Source organism: Hetaerina americana, unplaced genomic scaffold, assembly GCF_022747635.1.
Source record: "Hetaerina americana unplaced genomic scaffold, ioHetAmer1.1.p SCAF_7, whole genome shotgun sequence".
Taxonomy (NCBI): domain Eukaryota; kingdom Metazoa; phylum Arthropoda; class Insecta; order Odonata; family Calopterygidae; genus Hetaerina; species Hetaerina americana.
In genome coordinates, this window is record NW_027287316.1 from 63,690,997 (window position 1) to 63,713,362 (window position 22,366).

General features: G+C 42.7%; 1 long non-coding RNA gene across 1 annotated transcript in view; it reads right to left on the reverse strand.

Annotated features, from left to right (window-relative positions):
* Positions 1–210: 210 nt before the first annotated feature.
* Positions 211–22,366, reverse strand: part of LOC139696723 (uncharacterized) — a 437,007-nt gene continuing 414,851 nt past the window's right edge. Inside the window, exon 4 of the long non-coding RNA XR_011702643.1 lies at positions 211–327. This is a non-coding gene — a long non-coding RNA (uncharacterized lncRNA). The remainder of the gene's footprint in view (positions 328–22,366) is intronic.

Consider the following 22,366-nt stretch of genomic DNA (forward strand, 5'->3'; position numbering starts at 1 on the left):
TATATTCTTTCATCATGATTATCATTGTAAATCAACTATCAATTATCGAGCTTTCGATGGTATGCACGGACCATTTTTTACTGAGTCAGATGCTTAAAGGTGATAGTGTATCAGGTTCAGGGGACGTAGACCGCGAACAATAAATGATATCCATTCCACCCCGCGGGATAAAGGTATTTCTCCTTTATTTTTTCTCTCACCCACCTGCACTTGCGTTGCTTGTACCTGCTGCTGGCCTTGGGGTGACTGGGGCGGCGGTGCCGGCGCAATCGAAGTGGGAGTGGTGCTCTGGGTGCCTGCACCACCTCCGCCTCCAGATAGAGTTCCCTGATGGCACATCATTCACAGGAAGTTGCCCTGAGGGCAAAATCGGGATGATATGGGGTAAAGTTCCGATCTATGGAAATCACTCATACAGTACAATACACAAAATTTAGTACACCCAATACCGTGTTCACCTAGGGAGGATTATTAAGGGGGAAATCACTAATGTTTAATTCATTTATAAATTCCCAGAGATAAACAAAAAAATCACCAAGGATAGCAGTGAATTTCACCCAAAAAACTACAAATTGAAGGGCATTTTCAACTCATTTTGTTAGACTGATGAGGTAAAAAGCAAAGGAAGTGCAGCAAAGTCAAACTTCTACCAAAGAACATATCAATCATACTTATTTTAGATCTAAATATAATCTTTTCAGCGTAGATATTTGTGTCTCACTTTATAATACGTTTCAAAGTTCTAAGCTGAATTCCCTAAACAATCTTTAGACTTCGTAAAAAGGGGTAGGAAGAAGTTTTCATTGAGCATTGACTCATACAAAATAGCATACACTGGAATCTTTAATAGAGATTGCAAATTTATGGATGCACAATATTTCACATAATTCAACTATTTACGGATTATCAAAAACAATCCTGGGCCAACCATCTATGGATTCTTCTATTTTGAACTACATCCGACACTAGCCATCGTGGTCATGTTTCCACACATGGCTACCTTGCGAAATGTGTTTAAAGAGTGCGGTGAAGTTCTTGGCAACCGCGAAATCGAGGTATCACGAAAACTCTACCAATGCGAAAATGAGATCCAGGGTACCCGAACAAGTATCCAATTCGGGCGTGACCAACTTAACAGAGAAAATTCAATATGAGCCTATACACCCTAAGCCGTTTGGTGAAAACTCATTGAGGAGCAATCACGAAGCGAGCCGCCGAGACAACTTTGAAATAAGCCAACATACCCGTAACTCTAGCTGACCAAGATTACTTATAATGTCATAGAACTATGGTACGTACGCCCTTCCTCCTCTCCTAGCGGCCACTAACATACGAGCGCTTTCGTATCCCTTTCTCGACCCTCACTAAGCAAGTACGGACACACCCGAGTTCCCACCCTGTCCTTTTACAATTTCTCTTTTAATTATCACCGAAACCGGTGGGTTAACGACAATCACGCGGATAAACCAATGACTACGTTTCTTTATTTTAACCACGAAGCCTCCATGATTCTTTTTTTCCACTTATCGTACTGTCAGAAGGCAGGGGGGGACGGAATATCAGGCGCATTTACACACGGACAGATATGTTGCGGCGCACGTGGAATATGTAATGAAATAAAAGTCCTTCCCTTTACTCAAGGATGGTAAAAGCGCATTGCGCAAATTACGATGGACTTTTGAATCGCATCCAAAACATTATAACTATAGAATGATGCATTGAAACATTTAATGTACATTAATAAGGTTTACGTGTCGTAGTAAAAGTTTACATTAATGCGCGGCAAATTTTTTATCCAATCGTAAAAATTTTAAATTTTCTCGGACGGCGATTTCGCTCGTTTCAAATTTCCACCATTTACAAAATGCGAATGTGAGAAAAATAATAGATTTTGAAGGATGGCGTTGATTTTGGCTGAGTTACACACGGGGATAGTTTTTGCTCGATCCGAAACAGATTTTTAGGGCTACTGACGTGGAAACATCCGAGTTTAAACCCCTAAACAGGAGCATAAAATCCATCATATGACGAGTATTTTTGCACTTAAATAGTACATTATTCATGTTCGCTGCTGTTTGCTAATTAGATATCAAACAGTGTAGATACATCACATCACAGAAGCAGAACGACACATTGACGAAAGATTTGACTGACATTTTTTAAATCTTTTAGTTGATATGCAGAAATTATTTTTATTTCTTCTTTTCATGAAAGTTATGGGGTTTTCAGTGAAGCAATGTACTTAGAATATTACGAAATTTTGTGGAGTTGTCAAGGCAAGGACAGTCTCTGACCTACATTGGTCCACGTGTTCGACCTGGGAATCAGAATTCGAAGAATGTGGGGTTATGTATTATGTTCGACGATAAAAATGAAACACCTCTGAAGTAAAACATCACATCCATGCTCAATTCTGAATTCTGAGTCCCATACTCCTCCCCAAGCCCCCATGCAAGCCCACCCTATAAGTTTCCCTCCTACTGGCCGCGAGTACACTGCAATTAACATAACTGCAACGGCGTATCCCCATCATTTCCGCCAAAGTCCTCTAATTTAGGAGACATGATGAATTTCAATGCATTCACATTTCGAAAAAATATTAAAATTGATTCCAAATAAGATATCGGGTGGCGGTAGTAGTTTTACGGAGGGCGACCGAGAGCTAAGGTCACTTGCGTCGTTAGGGATGGATGGGAGAGGAAGGGGTGGAGATAAATCCGGCGTCGGCATTAGCGGCCTATTCTTGTCGAAAGGCGCCAAGGGGCCCGCAGTTTAACGTCCAATCCGACGGACGTCGTACTCACTGAAAGTGCTCTCCACAAAGCACCTAAAGTAGGGATCGGGATACCACTGACAAAATGTGTTGTGTCCAGGATTAGAACCCGGGCCCTCACAGTGGGAAGCCTTTAAGTCAGACGCTGCACCATCCCGATCCCACAAAATATCGGGGGAATGATATTTCGTGAAAACGAATACTTCCACACGGTGGGTGGAAGTGAATTTTTTTACGCCAACAATTCGTTTTGCTGTAATTTGAAGCATTACTTTTCGGCGAAATTTCCAATACGCTTAAAATGATCTGCGGTGTAACGTTAATGACAATTCCAAACATTGAAATGGTCCATCGCACACCGTTAACGTTTAACACTTAGAAGCACGAAGCAGACTCAGTTTGGCTTAGCGAGGTGAGTTTAAGACAAATAAATTTGTGTCCCACAAGGTAGAGCAGTGGAATTGCCTTGGGCATAAGAATTCCACTAATTCGCCCATGCGAGAGCAGTCACTGCTGAGCATGGTGGATAATGAGAATTGATGGGAAGCAGGTTAACTGACAATGGTCTCTCTTCGAGAAAACTACAGGGGAGGGGATAGAAGCGGGGAGGATTAGGACACGAGGGAGCAAAGAAAAGCAGAGGCGCACGGGCGATACGAGTGACACGGAGGAGAAGAAAGTCGACGGAGGGAAAAGTTGACCCGAAGTATGCCGGAAGAAAGAAAACGTGCCAGCGTCGGAGAGGAACGGGATGGCGCATGCTTCCCTACCCGCAGCTATTTCCCGAAACGGAATAAATAATTTATGGCAGCTTAAAATGAGTATTTAAATAGGAGAAAGTTGTAAATTGCCGGAGCGAATCCGAAGGCGCGATTGCGTATCTACTTGCTCGAAGTTTATCCCGCATACGCATAAATTGTCCGCCGAATATTCATTCTGCAGGCGAAAATGTTGATAAATTAAAATTGTTGTCAGCATTTCATGGTTATGAAGAACGCTGGGTGGCTTTCCGAAAGTCTTTAATTGGCCACTTACGTATTGCTCGGCTGCTAATTCATTCGTTTTTAAGAACAATTACACTTTTTTCTGTTTTACCACTGTGAGCAACTTTTGGAATGCTAAGAAGTCTAAGAAACCAATTGCAGTGAAAACAAACGGTACCCGAAATTGTAAGAAATTTATGACAAATTGACTAAGAGGCAACTTGTTACTTCCAACTCTGACAAACCCTAAAAAGAGCTACCCTTGGCTTGGAGTTTAGAGCTAGGAGTGGAATTAACTCTAGGGTTTAAATTTTGGTGGTCTCAAGCAAATAAATATTCCAGGCATGCACTACTTTCAATAATTGATTACGTTAGGCTAACTATAGCCGAGTGTGGCAACTTTAAATCAGTTATATTCGCTACGGCCTCGCCAGAGGGGTTGGGCCATTTAAACGTCACGAGTTCGACACCCGATCCGGTTAACACTGGAATTTCAGCGCGTTGGACCACGCCGCCCAATCCAATAGTGATATCGGTCATCAATCAAGTGATTACATCTTGGAAACAAGAATGTGGAAGAATAAAAAATTCCCAACCGGCCTCCTCTCCGAGGTCTTTCCAGAAGAAGAGTGAGTAAGGAAAAGGAGGGATGGTCGGTATGAAAGGAAGGTGGGAGAGTCAGCCGGGGTAGTGGTTGCGGCGTTGCCATATTTAACGACAAAATTGGGGGGAAGGTGGGGGGAGGAAAGGAAGGATATCGCGCCGCAGGGATCCTAGGGCTTGGCTTTGTTACCATATACACTAACAAGGGAGTTCTTTCGGGCTGGAAGACTGGGAAAAGGGATGAAGCGAGTAGAACTGGAGAAAAAGCAAGAAGTCTAAGGTAGGCGAACATAAGACACTAGATGGCAATGGACAAAATGTGTAAGAAATACCATTACGGGTACTATTCGGAATATGAACGGGCGTCAACTTCTGGCAGACAAATTCACGCACGTGGGAAAGAAACGTGTTTCCGTACTAATTGAAAGGGAAGACATTTCTCACTTTAATTCCACAGAACTCCATGAATTCGCTCTTTTTACCATCACATTTTTTTAAATTGTGTGGATTAACACAATCTCTCCTTGGGATTGACTATGAGACAATCTCACCCAATAATCGGTGAAAAAGTAATGTCATCAGTGTAACTCTCCCACATTCTATTCTGAATTTTTTCTTTATTTGCGATGTTTTATGAATTAAATTTAAAAAATTAATACGATAACACACTACTACTGCGGAGCCAGCCATTAGCAATTGGCCCATCGTGCAGCCACCTTATCTATCCTAGGTTTTATTTTAGTTAAATGCTGCATTGTTTGCTTCTCATCAAACAGCCAATAAAGTACAAAAGCTAATTGGTTAACAGAGGGTCTCCGCCGTGGATCTTCAACATTATCACCTACAGGTATATTCTTTCCACCATTTCGTTCGAAGGACAATTGTCTCTGAATTGACTCAATTACGACCAAAAGCATAATAAATGTTAATCTCTTTGATTTTAATTATCCAGTTTCCATTTTTTAGAAACCCACCCCCAGGGTGAAGTCTCAGCTTAACCACTGGTCCACGAGCCGCGAAGAGCAAAACAATTTATTGAATGAAAAGCGATTACCAGTACAATCCTACCTTATGTCCCCTATAAGCATACAATTTTGGACGTCGTACCTGCCATCGCGGAAATGGTTTTAAAATGAGAAAACTTTCCCGACTGACGGCAACAGTGTGGGCAGGGTTTGCTGGCTGAAATAAAAAGAGACATCACAGCGGTCGATTGGGGATCACAGAGCTAAACGTATCTACGATCATGGCTTAATAAATATCCCCGCCTTCACCAAAATCCCATTGGCGAATGAGTCAACTTTTCTAGAGGAGCCATACACACACAATGAGGAAGGAATATAGTATTTCGTCCTATGAGCCTCTTCCACAATTGTAATGGGTTCTCATAAGACTGCGATGAGAAGCGGTAAGGGACGACGACGCCCTTGGCGGAACCAAGACTTGTTTTCGTTTCACCTCTTAGACGACTCGTGTGACGAGAATTCGGAATGGAGGATATGAATCAACATCATGAAAGGACTACAGAAACAGTGCGTAGCAATTAACGCACTTGCGAGCTTGATAAGCAAAGTATATCGACTTAAGCAAATACACACACGTATGCATCCCTTTCAAATAGGGCTGTTAACCAGAACTGACACAAACCGTACGGCTTCATTTCGGGCAAATTGACCGAAAATAGAGGATTCCGTTTCGCTACACTTACCGACATGAGACGTAAAAACAGTTGCACCAATAAATAGTTTCTAACGGAAACATTACCACGGCGCCCGAGAGAATGTTTCCACGTTTGTCCGAAATTACCTTACAAAGCATTAAAGCTTCCATGATGTTATCGATGCGATAAAAATGGAAGCCAATCAGTACTCAGGTTTATGACAGCTACACGTGAATCAAAATCAACAACGGTGACAATCAGGGACGACTTAACAATGAATTCTACGTGAACAAAGGTAAAAGTAGAATCCCCGGGTGTGCCAACTAGTTCTGCTTACTGGCCTTCTCCTATCTCATCAAAGATTTAAAACAATATAAGTACCCCGCTATCCACAAAAAAATGGTGCGTGGCAGGGGGTGCAAGCATTAGTTGGAAAGGGTAAGGGAGAGGAGAGGAGTGCCAGAGAAGGGTTACGAAACGGGAAAAGAAATTCACTCAAAAACCGTGATCGTAATCGAATCATGATTATGTAAACATAATTTTTCATGGAAAACTATATAGAAAAAATACTAAACCAAAACTGAGCTCAGTTCCAATTTTTATAAAGCCCAGTATTGCACAACACAAATTTTATTCACTTTACGCGACCGATACAATGGGCCCACCAGCTTTCTTCCTGGGGAGGTAAACATTCGGTTTGTTGCAACAAAGTCAGGATAGGAAACCGTTAAAATAGGCAGCAGTACCTACTCGTAAAACCATAGAGTTTTACAAATAGACAACGAGAAAACCTATGAACGAGAATTTACTAAGAACCATAAAAATAGCAACATTTATCCCCATTATGTACGGAACCTTTAACATTTGCAGTCCTAACTTATAAACCATGAGATGCGATATCCGAGGCCACCCCCAGGTATGGATGCTTCAATCTTTTTGACGATACTCTGTTGCTGATGAACTGATATTTCACTGCATTGACAACTAACGTAATAACACCTAATTAATACACTACCTCTAGGTTGGCCTAAACGCGTTGCACCGTCATACTAAGGGTGTTGGCCATTTAATTTCCATGAATACGCGTAATGGAATGACAACATTATCAATGATGAAAGAGCCGAGACGACTTCAGTAGTGGCTGGTGACGGTGATTAAAAGGAAAAAACGACATCGTCAAACCGTTCGCCGTAATAATTAGTTCCACGGAAAATATGTTAGCGGAAAAATCATAGGCCAGAATGAGCACTTCATGTACATAATTTTCGGGAAACCATGTTGTTATTTCCACAGCACAAGGTATATCCGACGTTAAATCCGCATCGAACGATTGGAAAATTCAGAAGTACTTTTTATATAGACGCCATTTGGAGCAAACAATCCCAATAGAGTGTGGGAGGGTATGAATACTAAATAGATGTATCTAAATCTGACGTGACTGTCTGATGGCAATAAGATCCTAGCATAATGGTTGTGATGATAGTACCTGCCGGATGGATCACCTTGCCGTGATGGCGAATGCTGTGAGGAAGAGCGAGTATTTACGTGCATCCGACAATCATACGAGCCAATTTCTCATGTTGTTTTATCATGGTGGTCGTGGGAATGCAGCGAGGGTACCAAAATATGCAGATCTAATAAATTCTTTGGAGTGGTAAGTAAACCAAAATGCTATTTTCCCAAAATTGCTTTACCCTAATATGCTCTCTTCCTAAATGAGGGGCTTCCATCCTAGTTTCCCCAATTCCTGGCACATTTAATGCCTTCTTGCAATGATTTTTCACAATTATATTTATATTCCGGATACTGGGGATATATACGAGGTAACCCAGAATGATATGAACCCTCGGAATTATTCTCGATTTGGGAACAAAACTGCACCCGAGCACCTGAAAGTTCCGAGCTTCAGATTTTGGTTAATATTACGAATTGATTTTACACCCTTGATTCACTACGGTTTTCTTCGGTATTTGCAACACCTAAGTACATAACTCACACTACTTGTATGAAAACTACGAGGTTAAGTCAATAAATGACTCGCAAAAAATTGGATGAACGCAATAATAATCAAAATAACTTCCTTAAATTAATTTCATTTCCCTATATGTTCACGCTGTACATTCAGACACTTGTGCCATCTCTTTAGAAGTCCCTGATAGCCGGCAGCAAAGACGTCTTCTGTTTGCTGTCGCAGTCAATGGGCAAAACTCTAAGGCCACGCATCATCGTCATTTTCCAAACATCGTTCACCCAAGCGATTTTTTAGGGGCCCGAACACAACAGATGAAAATCACTGGTGGCTGATCACGGTGGGGGAAAATCACGGTGGATGTTCCTAGCGTTCACAATGATGCTCCAGCGTTTGCCTTGGTAACGTTTGAGTCTTATTCATTGACTTGCCCTCGGGTGAGCAACATTGCATAAGCTACGCAATAGAAACAATAAACGCAACCAAAACGGATGCTGAATAACAACGGCAGATAATGATCAAATCTGAACCGTCTTTAATCATATCTCAGACATGCATTCATGAAAAGAGTTTGAGATGACATAGATTACCATCCCTAACGATGGACACCGAATAGTTACAACGAAATAATGAGGACTTCAAGCGTTTCCCAGAAAAGCGTCAGTTCGATGATGACGCATTCATATGATAACAAATGCTCATTTACTCAAATTGCCATCCTAATTTGATGCCCCATTTGCAGGACCCATTGCATCGTCGTCAGAATATCCCCCCTCCCGCAACAAACTCCGGTCGTTTTGCTTACCTCCCCGCACGTGCGCCTTGAAGCGGTTACGTTAAACACGTGAACCGGCTCCCACTTGCAATTTCCGGCCCGTGATTACCAACCCACACCCACAAAGTTGACCTCTCATTTTAATTACATTTGGTTATTATTCTGAGAAGTAATACCAGAGCTACTGAAGCTTTGACAACCTCCCCCTCCCCCCACACACACATGAATCCACCGTTTAATAGCGCCAATGCAAACGTGTTCGAATATCGTTGCAACTTGCCCTCATTCCAAAGCGCGCATACCTCGTGGATTCAACATCCACGGTAGGTAGTTTGCATTGAGACCTGCGGACGACTCTTGGGAGCAAGGCGAGTCGTGTATGGGCATAAGCGCGAACCTACGCCCTCGGGAACTCGGGGGGTATATATTTTTTTACCCCCCACCCAGTTGTCAGGTGGGGATTAAAGAAGCAATAATGAGTAAGTAATAATGAATTCAAAAAGTTAGGGGGAAGGGTAAAAGGTCATTTCCGAAGGAAGTAAGGCATGTAGGGCTTCGGGTCAGTGCTTATGCAATGCGTTATGCGACGAATAGTAATGAAGTACAATCGCGAGACAGGAAACCCTTAAAACCTCTTTTCTTCTTAGCCACGCCTACAGCAAAGGGAGAGAGAGAGCCCTATTTGGGCTGCGACGGGTGTTTTACCAGAGCGGTCATTGGTGCCAGATGAACAAATGCGGCAGTGAAAATCAAAGAATTCGCAGGAGGTAAAAAAAAAAAAACCCGGCCGACTTTCTACAAACTGGTAGTCCCAGTTGCCTTTACCACCACACACCCCGCCTTTTATTCCTCCACTCTGAATCATTAATACGTCGAGCCCTGATGATGGAAGCCCAATGTTAATTTTTGTTTGTATCATAACCATCTGATTACGATGAGGACAGCCCCAGAATAGACTAACTTGGACCGAGAAAGAAACCGAACCCCAGACCTTATGCTTTGCGAGTGAATGATTTTTACCATTAATCTGGTCCTTCCGCAAATGATTTTAATATTTCAGCACCCTGTGAACGTCCAATTTTGAAAGAAAAAAAACGGGAGTGGATGTGCATCACCAATACATGTGGTCACCTACCTCAATAAAAATGTATACTTGAAAGTGCAACTTTTCCCGCGTGTTACATTCCCATATTATTTACCGTTTCATTTCTTAGAACATAGATTTTACAACCATCCCCCAGCCATAATCCCACTTCGGAACGCAACCGTAGTCATTTGACTTTTCAGAGCTCTTACATTCTGAGTTAATCCAGATAGATCACAAAGTAACGTTGTTTTCTAACCTAATGGCACATCAACAGAGGACATCAAGTTGAGGCAACTGTTTTATGGCAGGCATTCTTGAATGGTCCATTAAAATGGTCCTCGTTCAAAATTGTCACTCGGTGTAATGTGACGCGCGATTCGGAAAAATCAAATCAGTCATCTACAATCATATTCGGGGCTCCTTTACTCCAATGTGTGCCCACCACAAGTGGAGGCGTTGAAAGACGCGTTGCGAACATGCCTCCGAATGGGAACTACTAGGTAATCGGTACGAAGAAACTCTTCCACCGACGAAGGAGTGGAGGATTTCACGCTAATTGCCTGGGCGAGTTCCGATTCTGTCCAATGGCGACATGCCTCCATGGATAAACATTTCGCCCGATCGGCATAACACTCTTTCCAACCACGGCACGGCTCTACCTCCAAGTATCGAGCGAGTCGCTTCGTACAATCACCCGTAAGAGATTTATAAAGAGACAGGCATGAGTATCGCCAGTTTCTTTAAATAGGAAAGCATCCGAAGAAGCATTACTTCGACATCGGAGTTCACTGCCTTCTCGATTTAACATCGCTTTAGGGACTCCCGTTTAGAAAAAAAAACTCTCGGTAAGTAAAACGTTGCCATTTTCAGGACAGGGCGGCGGCGGAAACGAGGAAAAACGACTCCTAAGATTGATACGGCGAGTTAACCTGTCCAGAATCGTTACCGTTGCTACGGCAATTACCGATTTTATTTATTTAGCGACATGTGTACACTTTTTTTATATAAATTCCGATTCACGCGGAGGCAGACTATTTTTCAAACCAGAAACAACGGAAACATCACATATAAAAAAATACAATAAACGCAGTTATCAACCCGAAGGTCGGTTTGATGGGTGATGGTGAAGTTCACCCAGTACTAAGGCCAACGGTGTTTGCTGCTATTCACACATCAGGGTAGGCGGGGCATTCTAGCTGGCACGACAGTTGCCGCTTTTCCTCGGCTACGTGAAGTTCTTTCGACTTAGAGATTGATTTTTAGTATTTGTAGAACCCTGCAAGCCACCGCTAGGGTGAGTGGCAAGGAGTGAATACACAACAGACTAATTTTTACCCGAACATGACCCGACCGCGGTCGGACTATGTTATTATGATACCCTACAGTTCGTGGAAAAAATTACATCTTAAATCTTTCTGTTCTACACCTAATAACTCTAATTTAATTGCCATGATCTCTCCTACATTAGCACGATTGGGGTAATAACACATTTTCAACATCACTGCCAAAAAGACGCTCTTCCAATTTATGCAAGAGCGTAATTTAACCTTTGCTCCGTTAGTGATCCCTAGCCTAGCTCCTCTAATATTTTTGATACGCTTCTGAGTTTATCAGAACAACTTTTCTACTAAACTAGCTCCTCTAGGCCGCACGCGAACCAATTCTGCAATCAACCCAAATTCATGAGGATCCCATATTCGTACTAGCAGCATTATTCTAAACGAGGCCTAACCAGCGATAAACCCAAAGACGGAGAAATTTCCTGGCTTCGACGGGGAACGAAATAGGGGTAAAGCGGCAACGTTCGGGATACATCAGGTTGCCGGAAAACGTTCTTTAAACCCTGAAAGGCATAAATTAGAGAGATACCTTTAAGAGGACCACGTGGTGGAAGATAATCACAAGGTTTTTTTAAAGTCATTCCTTTTCATCAATTGGGGGGGGGGGGGGGGGGAGAGCTGACAAAGAGCCACTTTAATTTCCGAATTATGGATTTGAATTAAATTTATTTCACCCAGTGACCTGGTGACGTGCTGCATGAGGTCATGCGGAGATTGCCCTCTCTAGTGTAACTGACATTGCCCTTAAAATAAGAGTAATTCTACTCCTCGGGCACCGACCGAGGCAAGCTATTAATCGACACGACACTCGACCGATTCGATAGAGAAATCGAAGCCGATCCCCGGGTGCACCGCGGGGAGAGGGCACATGGCGGGAGGAGGCGGAAAACATCGACGTTTCTATGCACCGCGAACCCCACCCACCCACCCACCGCCTCATCCTTCCTCTTCTCCCCCTTTTTCGCGTCCCCTCCACACCTCGCTCCCCGACTCCTCTAAAACATTTCCTGCCAGCTAACGACGTTTATTTATTCACGGGGTGCGAATGTTTGAGTGAGGTGGCGGGAGGTCCGAGGGCGAGGGGGGGGATAGGGAGTGTGGCCGGCTCGGAGTGGGGGGACGGGGAAGCGGAGGAGGGGCGTTGGTGGCGGAGGAGGGGCGTTGGTGGCGGCGGCGGGTCGGACGGGGGTGCGGCGGGGGATGAGAGGAGACCCGGCGCGCCGGACTCCACCATCGCATGCCCGCCGTGGCCCGAGGCGCGAGAGCATTTCACAGGCTTCTAGCCGAAAATAAACCCAAACTGACTTTTCCAAGCGTTTTAATACAAATGTCCGCCGATGGTAGCATGGATGCAGTTGACATCGAGCCCTGGAACACGTCGGTGGTGTCGATCAGTTTCGCTGTCGTCATACCCAAGGGCCGACACACACTTTCAGTGAGGGCAACGGTTACTAAGGCTCCTTTCGTTATGCATTTCCCAAGCTTTTACAGGTTTTCCGGCAGAAAAGTATAACTCCTACAAATAGTACTTCAAAATTCCAAGAAACTGCGGGAGATGCCGCAACAGAAACTTTTAACAGAGTGATCCGCTAATATGCATTTCAATGCAATGATTTCAGAGTATAAAATTCATTCGCCTTGGCCTGGATACCGGTCAAGGCGAATGATTTTTACACTCTGAAAGTGCTGCATTGAAATACTTCTAACATTTCAGTGGGGTGATGTCTCGAAAAGAAATTGTGAGTGGATAAACAGTACCCGCACAGTAAAGGCATATTGTCAATAAATACTGAAGTGTATTTCATCAGGCACGAGCATGATTTATGGAAGATGTTTGTTTGAATTTTGCATGGTTTTAGGTAATGACGCGAATTCCCATAGAAAATTTCGTGATTTATGTGAAGTGATGTGGTGGGGGAAGCCAGTTTACGAGAAATTACTAATAATAGATATGCCATCGTAATTGCCAAATCATCTATAACATTTTAAAAAAAGGAAAGCATGTAAAAAATAATATAAAATCATAAGAGATATGTAAAACACTTTTCAACCGTTACCAATTTATGCTGGGTAACACAAACCCCAATGTTGCTATGACAGAAATTTATTTTAAGTCTTTTTTTATTTTTTTAAACGATTACACGAAAATCAAAACAGTAAAAATCTAGGTTACCCCCGATTTGATTAACGAAAAGTAAAATGAGGTCTTTAACATTTCGACCTTACGATGTTCGTCCTTTGTCCGAAGGTCCGCTACTTTCCACTAGGGCCACTACTAGCATTTCTGCCGTCGGGTTTGACTGCCTTCTTGCGCCCTCAGCAAAAACTTCACCAATGTTAGTCAATCGGAATGTAAGTCATCCCGCAAATTCCTTAAAGCGACAATGGTAGTTGGTTAAGCCAAGTATGATAACCAAAACATGCGAAGCTTCGGCAACTGAAACGCCTTACGAAAGGCTTCTGTTAAAAATTGCATCAAGGTCCAAGTTCCTACGGGACGGATTCATCCCCATTTCGTCAGCGTTTCCTGGCAGGGGGATTCCGAATATAATAGCAAAAATAGAAAATAGTAAGTAACTACGCGGTACAGAAAGAAATTACACTTCGAAATTGTAGATCTGTTTGCTTCCCTGCTAGCCTGTACATTGCGATACCAAAACCGGCTTCGGACACCAGTTCCGCATAAACCCCGGTTGTCCGGCGCTTGAGAAATCTGATGACAAACAAAGGATAATCGGGATTCCAGCAGTAGACGGGACTCCAGATATTTTGACACGAAAAAGTAATTTCCGCCCTACGCAATACATTAATGTATTTTCTGCTATTTCACAAAATTACCAAGAGAACAATCAAATATGCAGTTGAATTATTCTACCATATGACCTCCAGCCATGAAATCAAATATAAAATCTGAAAACTAACATCAAGTAGAAATAAAGCAATACTTAATAAAAAAAAGGCCATAATGCAACGATCAATTCAATGGCAGATGACAAGCAAAACAGTGAAGTCGAACATCCCCATACGAAAAGACAATTCCCAGGCCCAAAAGAGGAGAAACTTCATCCATGACAATATCTGTGCAAAGGATTAGAAAATGGTCATGAAGCACGATCAAATTAAAGCGGTGAAAAGCTAAATCTTCAGACCTATTTGCACCCACATCTTAGAGGAAACTCTGCCGCTATCCAACGTCAAATTATGGCTTACTTTTCGCTGCCAGCATACATACATTTTAGCGTATTCAGTGCATCTAGCCTGATGGACGTAAGGCAACGCGTTAAATGTACTTATTGATACCGGAAGCATGTAGTTTTAGAATTAGAATTTTATGTACCCTGCAAGCCACCGCTGGGGTGTGTGGCAGGGGGTGATTACACAAAGAAGAGAAGCAGAAACGAAGTTATATGGGCACATATGCTGAAAAGAAGATCCTAATTGGTTGGTCATACTTAGTTTCCTTAATAGTTACAAATATATGAGATTTAGCTTTGAATAGGGATGTATAAGAGAAATAAGTCAACTGATCTTCGGAGTGAAGTGCTGGTGACTGAATGACTGCGATTATTAATTAATAGAGTTCACGAGAATGATCCAAGCAACGAAACTATTAACGTTACTACAAACGTCATTATTAAAATATTACATTATAATTTCTGGGGCCAAACATTACGAAAATAAGATGATTTCTCTGTCGTCAGAACTGGCTGAAAAAGATATGATACAACTCATTGGTAGATTAACACTGTCTCAATTCTCTCTATTCAATTTTGGAGTTCATATGAAATCAATAACGAAACATACAGGTTCGTCATATCTTAGAAATAATGCAGATAAAGTGTATGGGAAAGAAGCTGCCACGATCAGGGAATGGCATGACACGATAAAATAAATAAATAAAGCCATTAAAAGTCAAGTAATGAGAAACTGAAGACTTATGAACAACTAAGTAATAAGTACGTAGATAATTTGGCGTGCATGAAGGCCATTTATAAAAAGGGCAGTAGGAAATAAAAGCCCACCGATAGTCAAATTTAATGATAAAATTGCCACCAAACATGTCTCCATGTTGGAGGGTTGCCATGGAATTTTATGACGACGACAATCGCAGATCGAAACGACCTAATGGCGCGGGAGTAAAAAACCAAATAGGCATAGGAAATTTAACAACAAAAGGAAATTAAATCCGGAATGACGTCGCCCACAACTCCGAGAAAACTCGAGTATTGGTCAGAATTCCTAGAATTAATTCCCAATGTGCTCTAGGGGAAAGACAACTGCTCTTAGACAACTGCTGGCGCACTACTTTATCACAACCAAAAGGTCTACTTTTCCTATTCCTGGTAAACCAATGGTTCAAATTGACCTTGTTTTTTTTCGCCTTCTGCCCATCACGCCTTAGACCCACGCCATAGGCCTTATACATACAGGTTGCTGCCGTTTGCAGGCCATTCAAACAAGCACTACATACACTCTGGGAATCTTACAGCACTATCAATAATTCATTAAATACTAACACACATAAACATATTGACTCCGTGTCCCAATATTGATAAGATAACAACATAGATAGGCGTATATAAGGGAATTCATGAATTTTTAGCCTAAACTGCTTTTACCGAGGATAAAAATGACAGGCAGTAAAACCCAAGAATTTACTCTTTCTTCTTTATGTGCGGAAATTCTTTTCCTTACATAATGTGAGTGCCGTTATATCATAATAATGTCTTCATAACGATAAATGTGACGAAATACGTTTCATTTTGCTCCTCCGTTACTCGCTGGCACATTCGAGGTCATCAGATCACAAGCACTTCAAAGCATCACATGGGAAGTTGGCAAGAATTCTCGTAAAATTGCGAGCGATGGTGGAAGTTCGATATCGAACGGCCAAAATGGTTCGAGTTCAATAGGAAATGCAATTATCTCGGCTTATATCAAGTTCAACTGTCATTCGAGGAGATATGGGGAGGTAAGAATTCACTTACGATAACCCGATGGAGAAAATTGAAGCTCGAACTGAAAAATATTGATCCGCCATTAATCTTTATTTCAGCCATTTCCACACAAAAAAATCTCCACTCACGACAGAACGTTTTAATAACATCCTCCGATGGCCACGATCAATAAAAACAATCAATTTGCGCCGGCACAATTACTTCTCCTAATGACAATTTCGATGCATTTATGCCAAGTTCACATTCATGCTGCAAAAACGTTTCGATAGGTTTCACCCACCCGAGTATTCCGCTAAATCGAATTGTGTGGGAAGGTGACGGTATCGACAGGAGAAATTTTAGTGCAATCGAGGTATCTAATTTGACGCTTTTCAGTTGTTACGTTACTTTTACCGCAGTGCCAACCAGTTCATGTTCTTACGCAGTAGAGCGGATTCTATCTAGGGCGAATCAAGAAATCTCCAAGGTGGAAGAAGGGACGAGTTTATTCATATTGGCAATGAATGCTATAGACGCTAATTATTTATAAAAGTTCCTCTATAACCTTGTTTGGCAATGCATAAATAAGCTTTTATCAAATAATGACAACCATACGCTGCTTGCATGACGTCTGAAGAGTCGCCGAGACCAGTTGCTTGGTCCGAAAAGAAGGGACCCAATGATACATTACAAACCTCCCAACACCTCCGTACAAAACCCAGCTATGAACAATTTTGCAGCAATTTAAGTATGAATTTCCACTTTAATCATCAAAATAATTCGATAACCACATTTAAACGATAATAGGCTCAATGGAATGTTATCGATTGCAAAAAATGCAACACCCTGAAGTGTCGAGATGCTCGTTCCACTCGCTTTCACTGAGAATACACGAGCTGATACTCGATTGAAAAACATTACTGCCCGCCGCAATTTTCACCTAAAAATATTTCTCATCAAAGTATACTGTGAGCGTACACGTATCAAATTCATTTGTTTACTTCAGATTTATCATTCCGAAGGAAAGGAACACGAACAAGACCTATTTGACGGCTTTCGTATCTCCCCTATGTTCAAATATGAGCCAGCGAGTCACGCAGCCTGAAAATGGTAATTCGATGAACGCTTATCTCCTTGGATTGCAAGGAGTCTGCAGAAATGTAACGGCACTGACGTCATATCTGTAATCTAATGACTGATTGATATTTCGTAGACCAAAGTGAGTGCCCCACATGGCACACGTTAGCCCACGAGACATTTATGAACATACGGGCGATATTTTACCGCACGACGGTAACGAAGTATATCACGCGGCATCTAAAAGTGAATGCGAATTCTCACGACATTAAACAAATTGATATACCACCACCTGACTTTATCCATTCGTCCATCAACATGCATAAGCGTTAGTACATGCCATTGCTAAAGTGATTTCACCGCAAGATCAACTTAAATTCATTCAAGGCATGAGCTGGGTGCATTTCTACCAAAGTCCACTACCTTCCATGAGCGACGCCGAATATTGGTTATAGTTTCGATTCCGAATATATAATTACCCTTGTTTGAAATAAGGGATGTCCTGGTCATGGATATCCATCCCATAGCCGAGTTCAAAACCCCAAGTCTAGAATATGGGTAAACCTTTTATGTCCCCCATACCCAAAGAGGAAGTAACAGTCAGGCAGTTAATTAAAAATTAGGCAAGTCTGAGAGAAGGTAGGAGAGACTCACGCAGCATTGTCTTGAGAATGAGTGGACGTCCCGTGGGAAATTTACGAACAGGAAACGCATCGGTGGAACGTTAACATTTTCCCTCGTGGGGGTTAGGGGGGGGGGGGGAGAATGAGATTCACACAATGAACACTCCTGCGATTCTACGTTGCGGCCGGTCAGGGTGCCAATCACCGGGCAATATTCGGTGGACGACCGAAGTGAGGCAATGTCTCCCACTTATGGAGTTCATTGAAGACGAGGGGATAAAGATCGACGCCTTCCCAATTTACAGCAAATACCTATTCAACCATTTTCGTCACGACAGTTAAATCCTTCGTAAAACAGGATTCTGCATATTTTTTAAGTTGCCTAGCATGTAACTTACATCGGAATTGGGTTTTGACAGCTCAGGTTCAACTTGTTAATTCTCCCACGATTGAGCCCCAAGATGTTTCAACTTTCCACATCACGGAAATGTGAGACGAGATCTATCTAAAAAGACGAATGTCCACAAGACCCATCAGGAAAAATCACAAATGATTTATTTTCGCTCATTATTTTTCTTCTGGACGCCCTCGTGGCCAAAGCCACAACCCTGAGCTCCATACGAGCCACACTTTTCGGCCTGCAGTCAAATTTCTCGAGGACCGAACCACCACGACATCTACATCTACATCTACATCTACATAATACCCCGCAAGCCGCCGCAAGGGCGTGTGGCGGGGGGTGTTAGGTCACCAACCGTAAAAACGAAAAATACCACATGCAAAAAACAACACGGAAAATTACACCCCAGCAGCGCACACACTCATGCAAAACTCCCTCCATCCAATACTCATGCAAACACATACACCGCAAAACAACAAAAAAAATGCACCCCAGGATACAGCACCAAAGCCATCCTAAAACACGCAAGCCAGGACACAACAAGCAAGAATGTGAAACATCACTACCACATGAAAATGCACCACAAAACACTCAACCCCCCAAAGAGACAGTAAAAGGAAGGGAATTCGACCCAACGTTGCAGGTAGCAGGAATTTCCCCCCGCCGGGAGGGAAGAGGGACTGAAAGGGAAACTTAAAAACAGATGAACAGAACACGAATGATGTCATGCGGAAAGACATCCTACCATACGAGCTTCTGATTTAGCAGGCGGGCACGTTAGACATCATGAGAAACTGATTCGGTCAAGAAGAAGTAAAAGTTAAAAAAAAAAATCTTTTAACGTCTACTCCGCATCTTCCTCGAGATTTTCGACTCACGCTTGGAATGCTCAGTCCGCAAAGCTTAAGCGCAGGTAGAATTTGCTGAATTAATGTGAGACAAATGCACTTGGCTTTTGATTTAGAATTAACAAGAACTAGGACGCATTTGAAGTGGGTATTGGCGGCCCACACTTAGCCTTATACAAGCGGGGTTAATCATTTAGACTGAATCGAAGACGTGACGCAGCATTACGCGGAGCCAGTAAAACAATTAAATTAAATTAAATTAAATTAAATTAACAGTTAAACAATTTTTTACAGTTAAAACATATTTTTCGCAACATCACAGACGACCCACCCTCAAATATACCTCATCATTTGACCACTTTTACAACTGATAACCCTAAGCGTCGGTGAGTGGACCAAGATTACAAAAAATTCCGAACTTTTGAAATAAATTGGGAAAAAAATACAGCGTGGCAGGTGACACGTGAAATCGCTGAAAATATTGAAATATGCATAGACGCTAGATTTTAGTTTTTTTTCCTTCTTGGGGACCTAGTCTCAACTAAAATGCATTCATCCACGTTTCAGGATCCCGGTGTTTGAGAATTTCAACGAGAACCTAAGAATTTGCAAACGATCGGCCCCGTCTTTGATGTCAACGGCGGCAATTGCCGGATCCCGAAGACAACGAGATACTTAAAAGTATATCAACAATACGGAACTGATGCTTTCAAACTGGTGCATCCTCTCCGCACCGTGTCCGGCAGATGCGAGAGTCACGTGGCGTGTCTCTCGGTACCATCCCGACCGCTCGACTCGTATGTTATACGAACAAATCCCACCCACGAGAGTATTGAAGTCCTCCCAATCCGCCCGAGCCATAAATCGCGGGACCGACAGCTCGTGAAGCGGGCAAATAGACGTTTTCTGCTCTGCGCATGAACATGCGATCTCCAACACACGCACACATACACCCTCCCCCGCTCCCGGGTACCACTATCGTGGAGAGAGGAATTCGGGTGACGGGAAACGGGGGTGGGGGTACGGAGGGAAGTGGGGGGGGGGGGGAATAGACCGGGAGGAATGAGAGACGGTGGGGTGGGAAGGGGAGAGCAAAGTACCGACGGGCAGGAAGGGCGGAGAGGAAGACGAGGACCTCGCCGAGGGTGACGACACGCTCGCAGCCCGCTCCCATTGGCCCCGGCCGCTTTGCGGAAGCATTTTCGCAGTCCTCCCCGCCCGCTTTCTCCCCCGCCCGCCTGTCCCCGGTCGTCTTCAACGCCGGCCACCCTCCTCCACATCCTACACACGGTGCTACCCGCTTAAGCCCGAATCCGTCGGGTTCTCGATTCCTTTGTCTCGAAATTAAAAAGAAAAATTCGGGAGACCTGAGTTCACGAAGAGAAAAAAATGGAGATTAAAATTTGTAACACCAAATTCTTGTGCCGCAATGCTTACTGACCAAAGCACTTATTTCGTTGCTTCCTTTCAGTACTTCTAAGGCGGCAGCCGGGAATACCTGTATGATTCGCCAGCACAAGGCTCGCGCGTAATTTATCAGCATACTTCGAATAATTGAAAACTTCGGCCCATTTTAAAGAATAAGGCCCACCCATTTAAATTTGGAAATATTTTACACGGCTGGTTTGACCCAGGAGGGAGCCTTGTATTTTCTAATCCCTCGACATCCTATCGCCAATTTACGGAGAATAATAAGAGGCATAAATAGACGTCACTTACTTCGCAGAAGTGAAGAATACATCCACCAGGAACCATATCTGAAACACTTTTGCTAACATATGCCCATGTTTATTCATATTGGAACGTGTTATGGCAACCGACATGCTTAATTCAACACTCCTCGCGCCTACAAGTGACAGGATGCATGGTTCTGGATGCCTCATATCTTGTTTTCAGACGGCAATTGTTGGAGATTTGGTTTAATGAAGTGATGCCTGGAGATATTTGATGAAGAGAGACCTCAAAACAAAGTGAGAGGTAAACTTTTTTTAATTCCCAATAATTAGACGAACAGGAATATGGACCCATTCCCCATTGACTTGGATTAGGACTTGGGGTTACCGTTGCCATACAACTCTGCACTCCTAGGCACACACAACAATTTCAAGATACTAGAAAAAGTGGCAGATTGAAGAAAGAGGAATTCAATGTCTCTCTATTGAGCAACTATAACCATTGTTATTGGTCCTCCAATGGCATTTCTGACAAACTTGCCAACGGTGCAAGGGAATCCGAAACGGTCGATCCGAATAAATGAAACTCCTTCCGTTAAAAAGCACTCGAATCAGTCCAGAAACCCTTTTATTAGGGCCATAAACCAGTATAATAGTACATTAAAATGGGGACCTTGCTCTACTTCTTAATGAACGCTGCACAGCGATTAGTTGATTAATTTTTTTCGGCTGAAATGACAAGCAAAGCAATAATTGAACGCTCTCATTCGCATGACATCTTTCCGCCGAGAAAATTTTAAGTCTTCACAAATCGTACCTTCTTATTACGTGCCGGAGTAGGCACTAGTGCAGTACGACGTTTTACAATTTGAAAAACTGTGCCGTGATAATTACGGTCGGGACGGAGAGAACTACAGAACATTTTCCAGAACCCTGAAACCACATCACAAGGTTTACAAAAAAATAATTGAATACGCCAGGCGGTATTTCAGAAAAGCTACAATTGAAATTCGGGTGATTTACAACTAAACGTACGCACATTCTATACAAGACTAAATGGAGAAAGAGGCCTGGTACGTAACAAAGCACATGAAACTACTCGTGCGTGCGTTAAAACCAACATTAAACACCGTTCGAAGCGAGATATGCCTCACTTTGACCTACGACCTTTTGGCGGAGAAAATGCGCGATGAATATGCAACAATACAAACTGAAGGGAATATAATAATACATACAAAAAACAGTGCAAAATACGCAAAAACAAAAAAATATAGTTCGTGGACAAAGGTAAAAAGTTACTAGGAATTCATCTCTCTCGCGCAGACGTAGGCAAGAGAAAATCGCATGCCAAGGGAGAAGAATAAACGTGACCTCTTGTTATACGGAATAATTTATTTTTCATCTCCATTATGTAAAACTGACTACTGCTCGGTGGCAGCGACTGTCGAGGCAGGCGGAGGCAGGTATATAGGGGGCGAAATGCCATAAAAATATCATGGATTGACGTAGGCAACAACGATTCTAGAGTTCCATTCACCAACAACCAGTGTAATCAGTCTGCTTCCTTCTTGATGGGAATTCCCAGAATATAAAACGATCCATTTTTCAGAAAAACAAG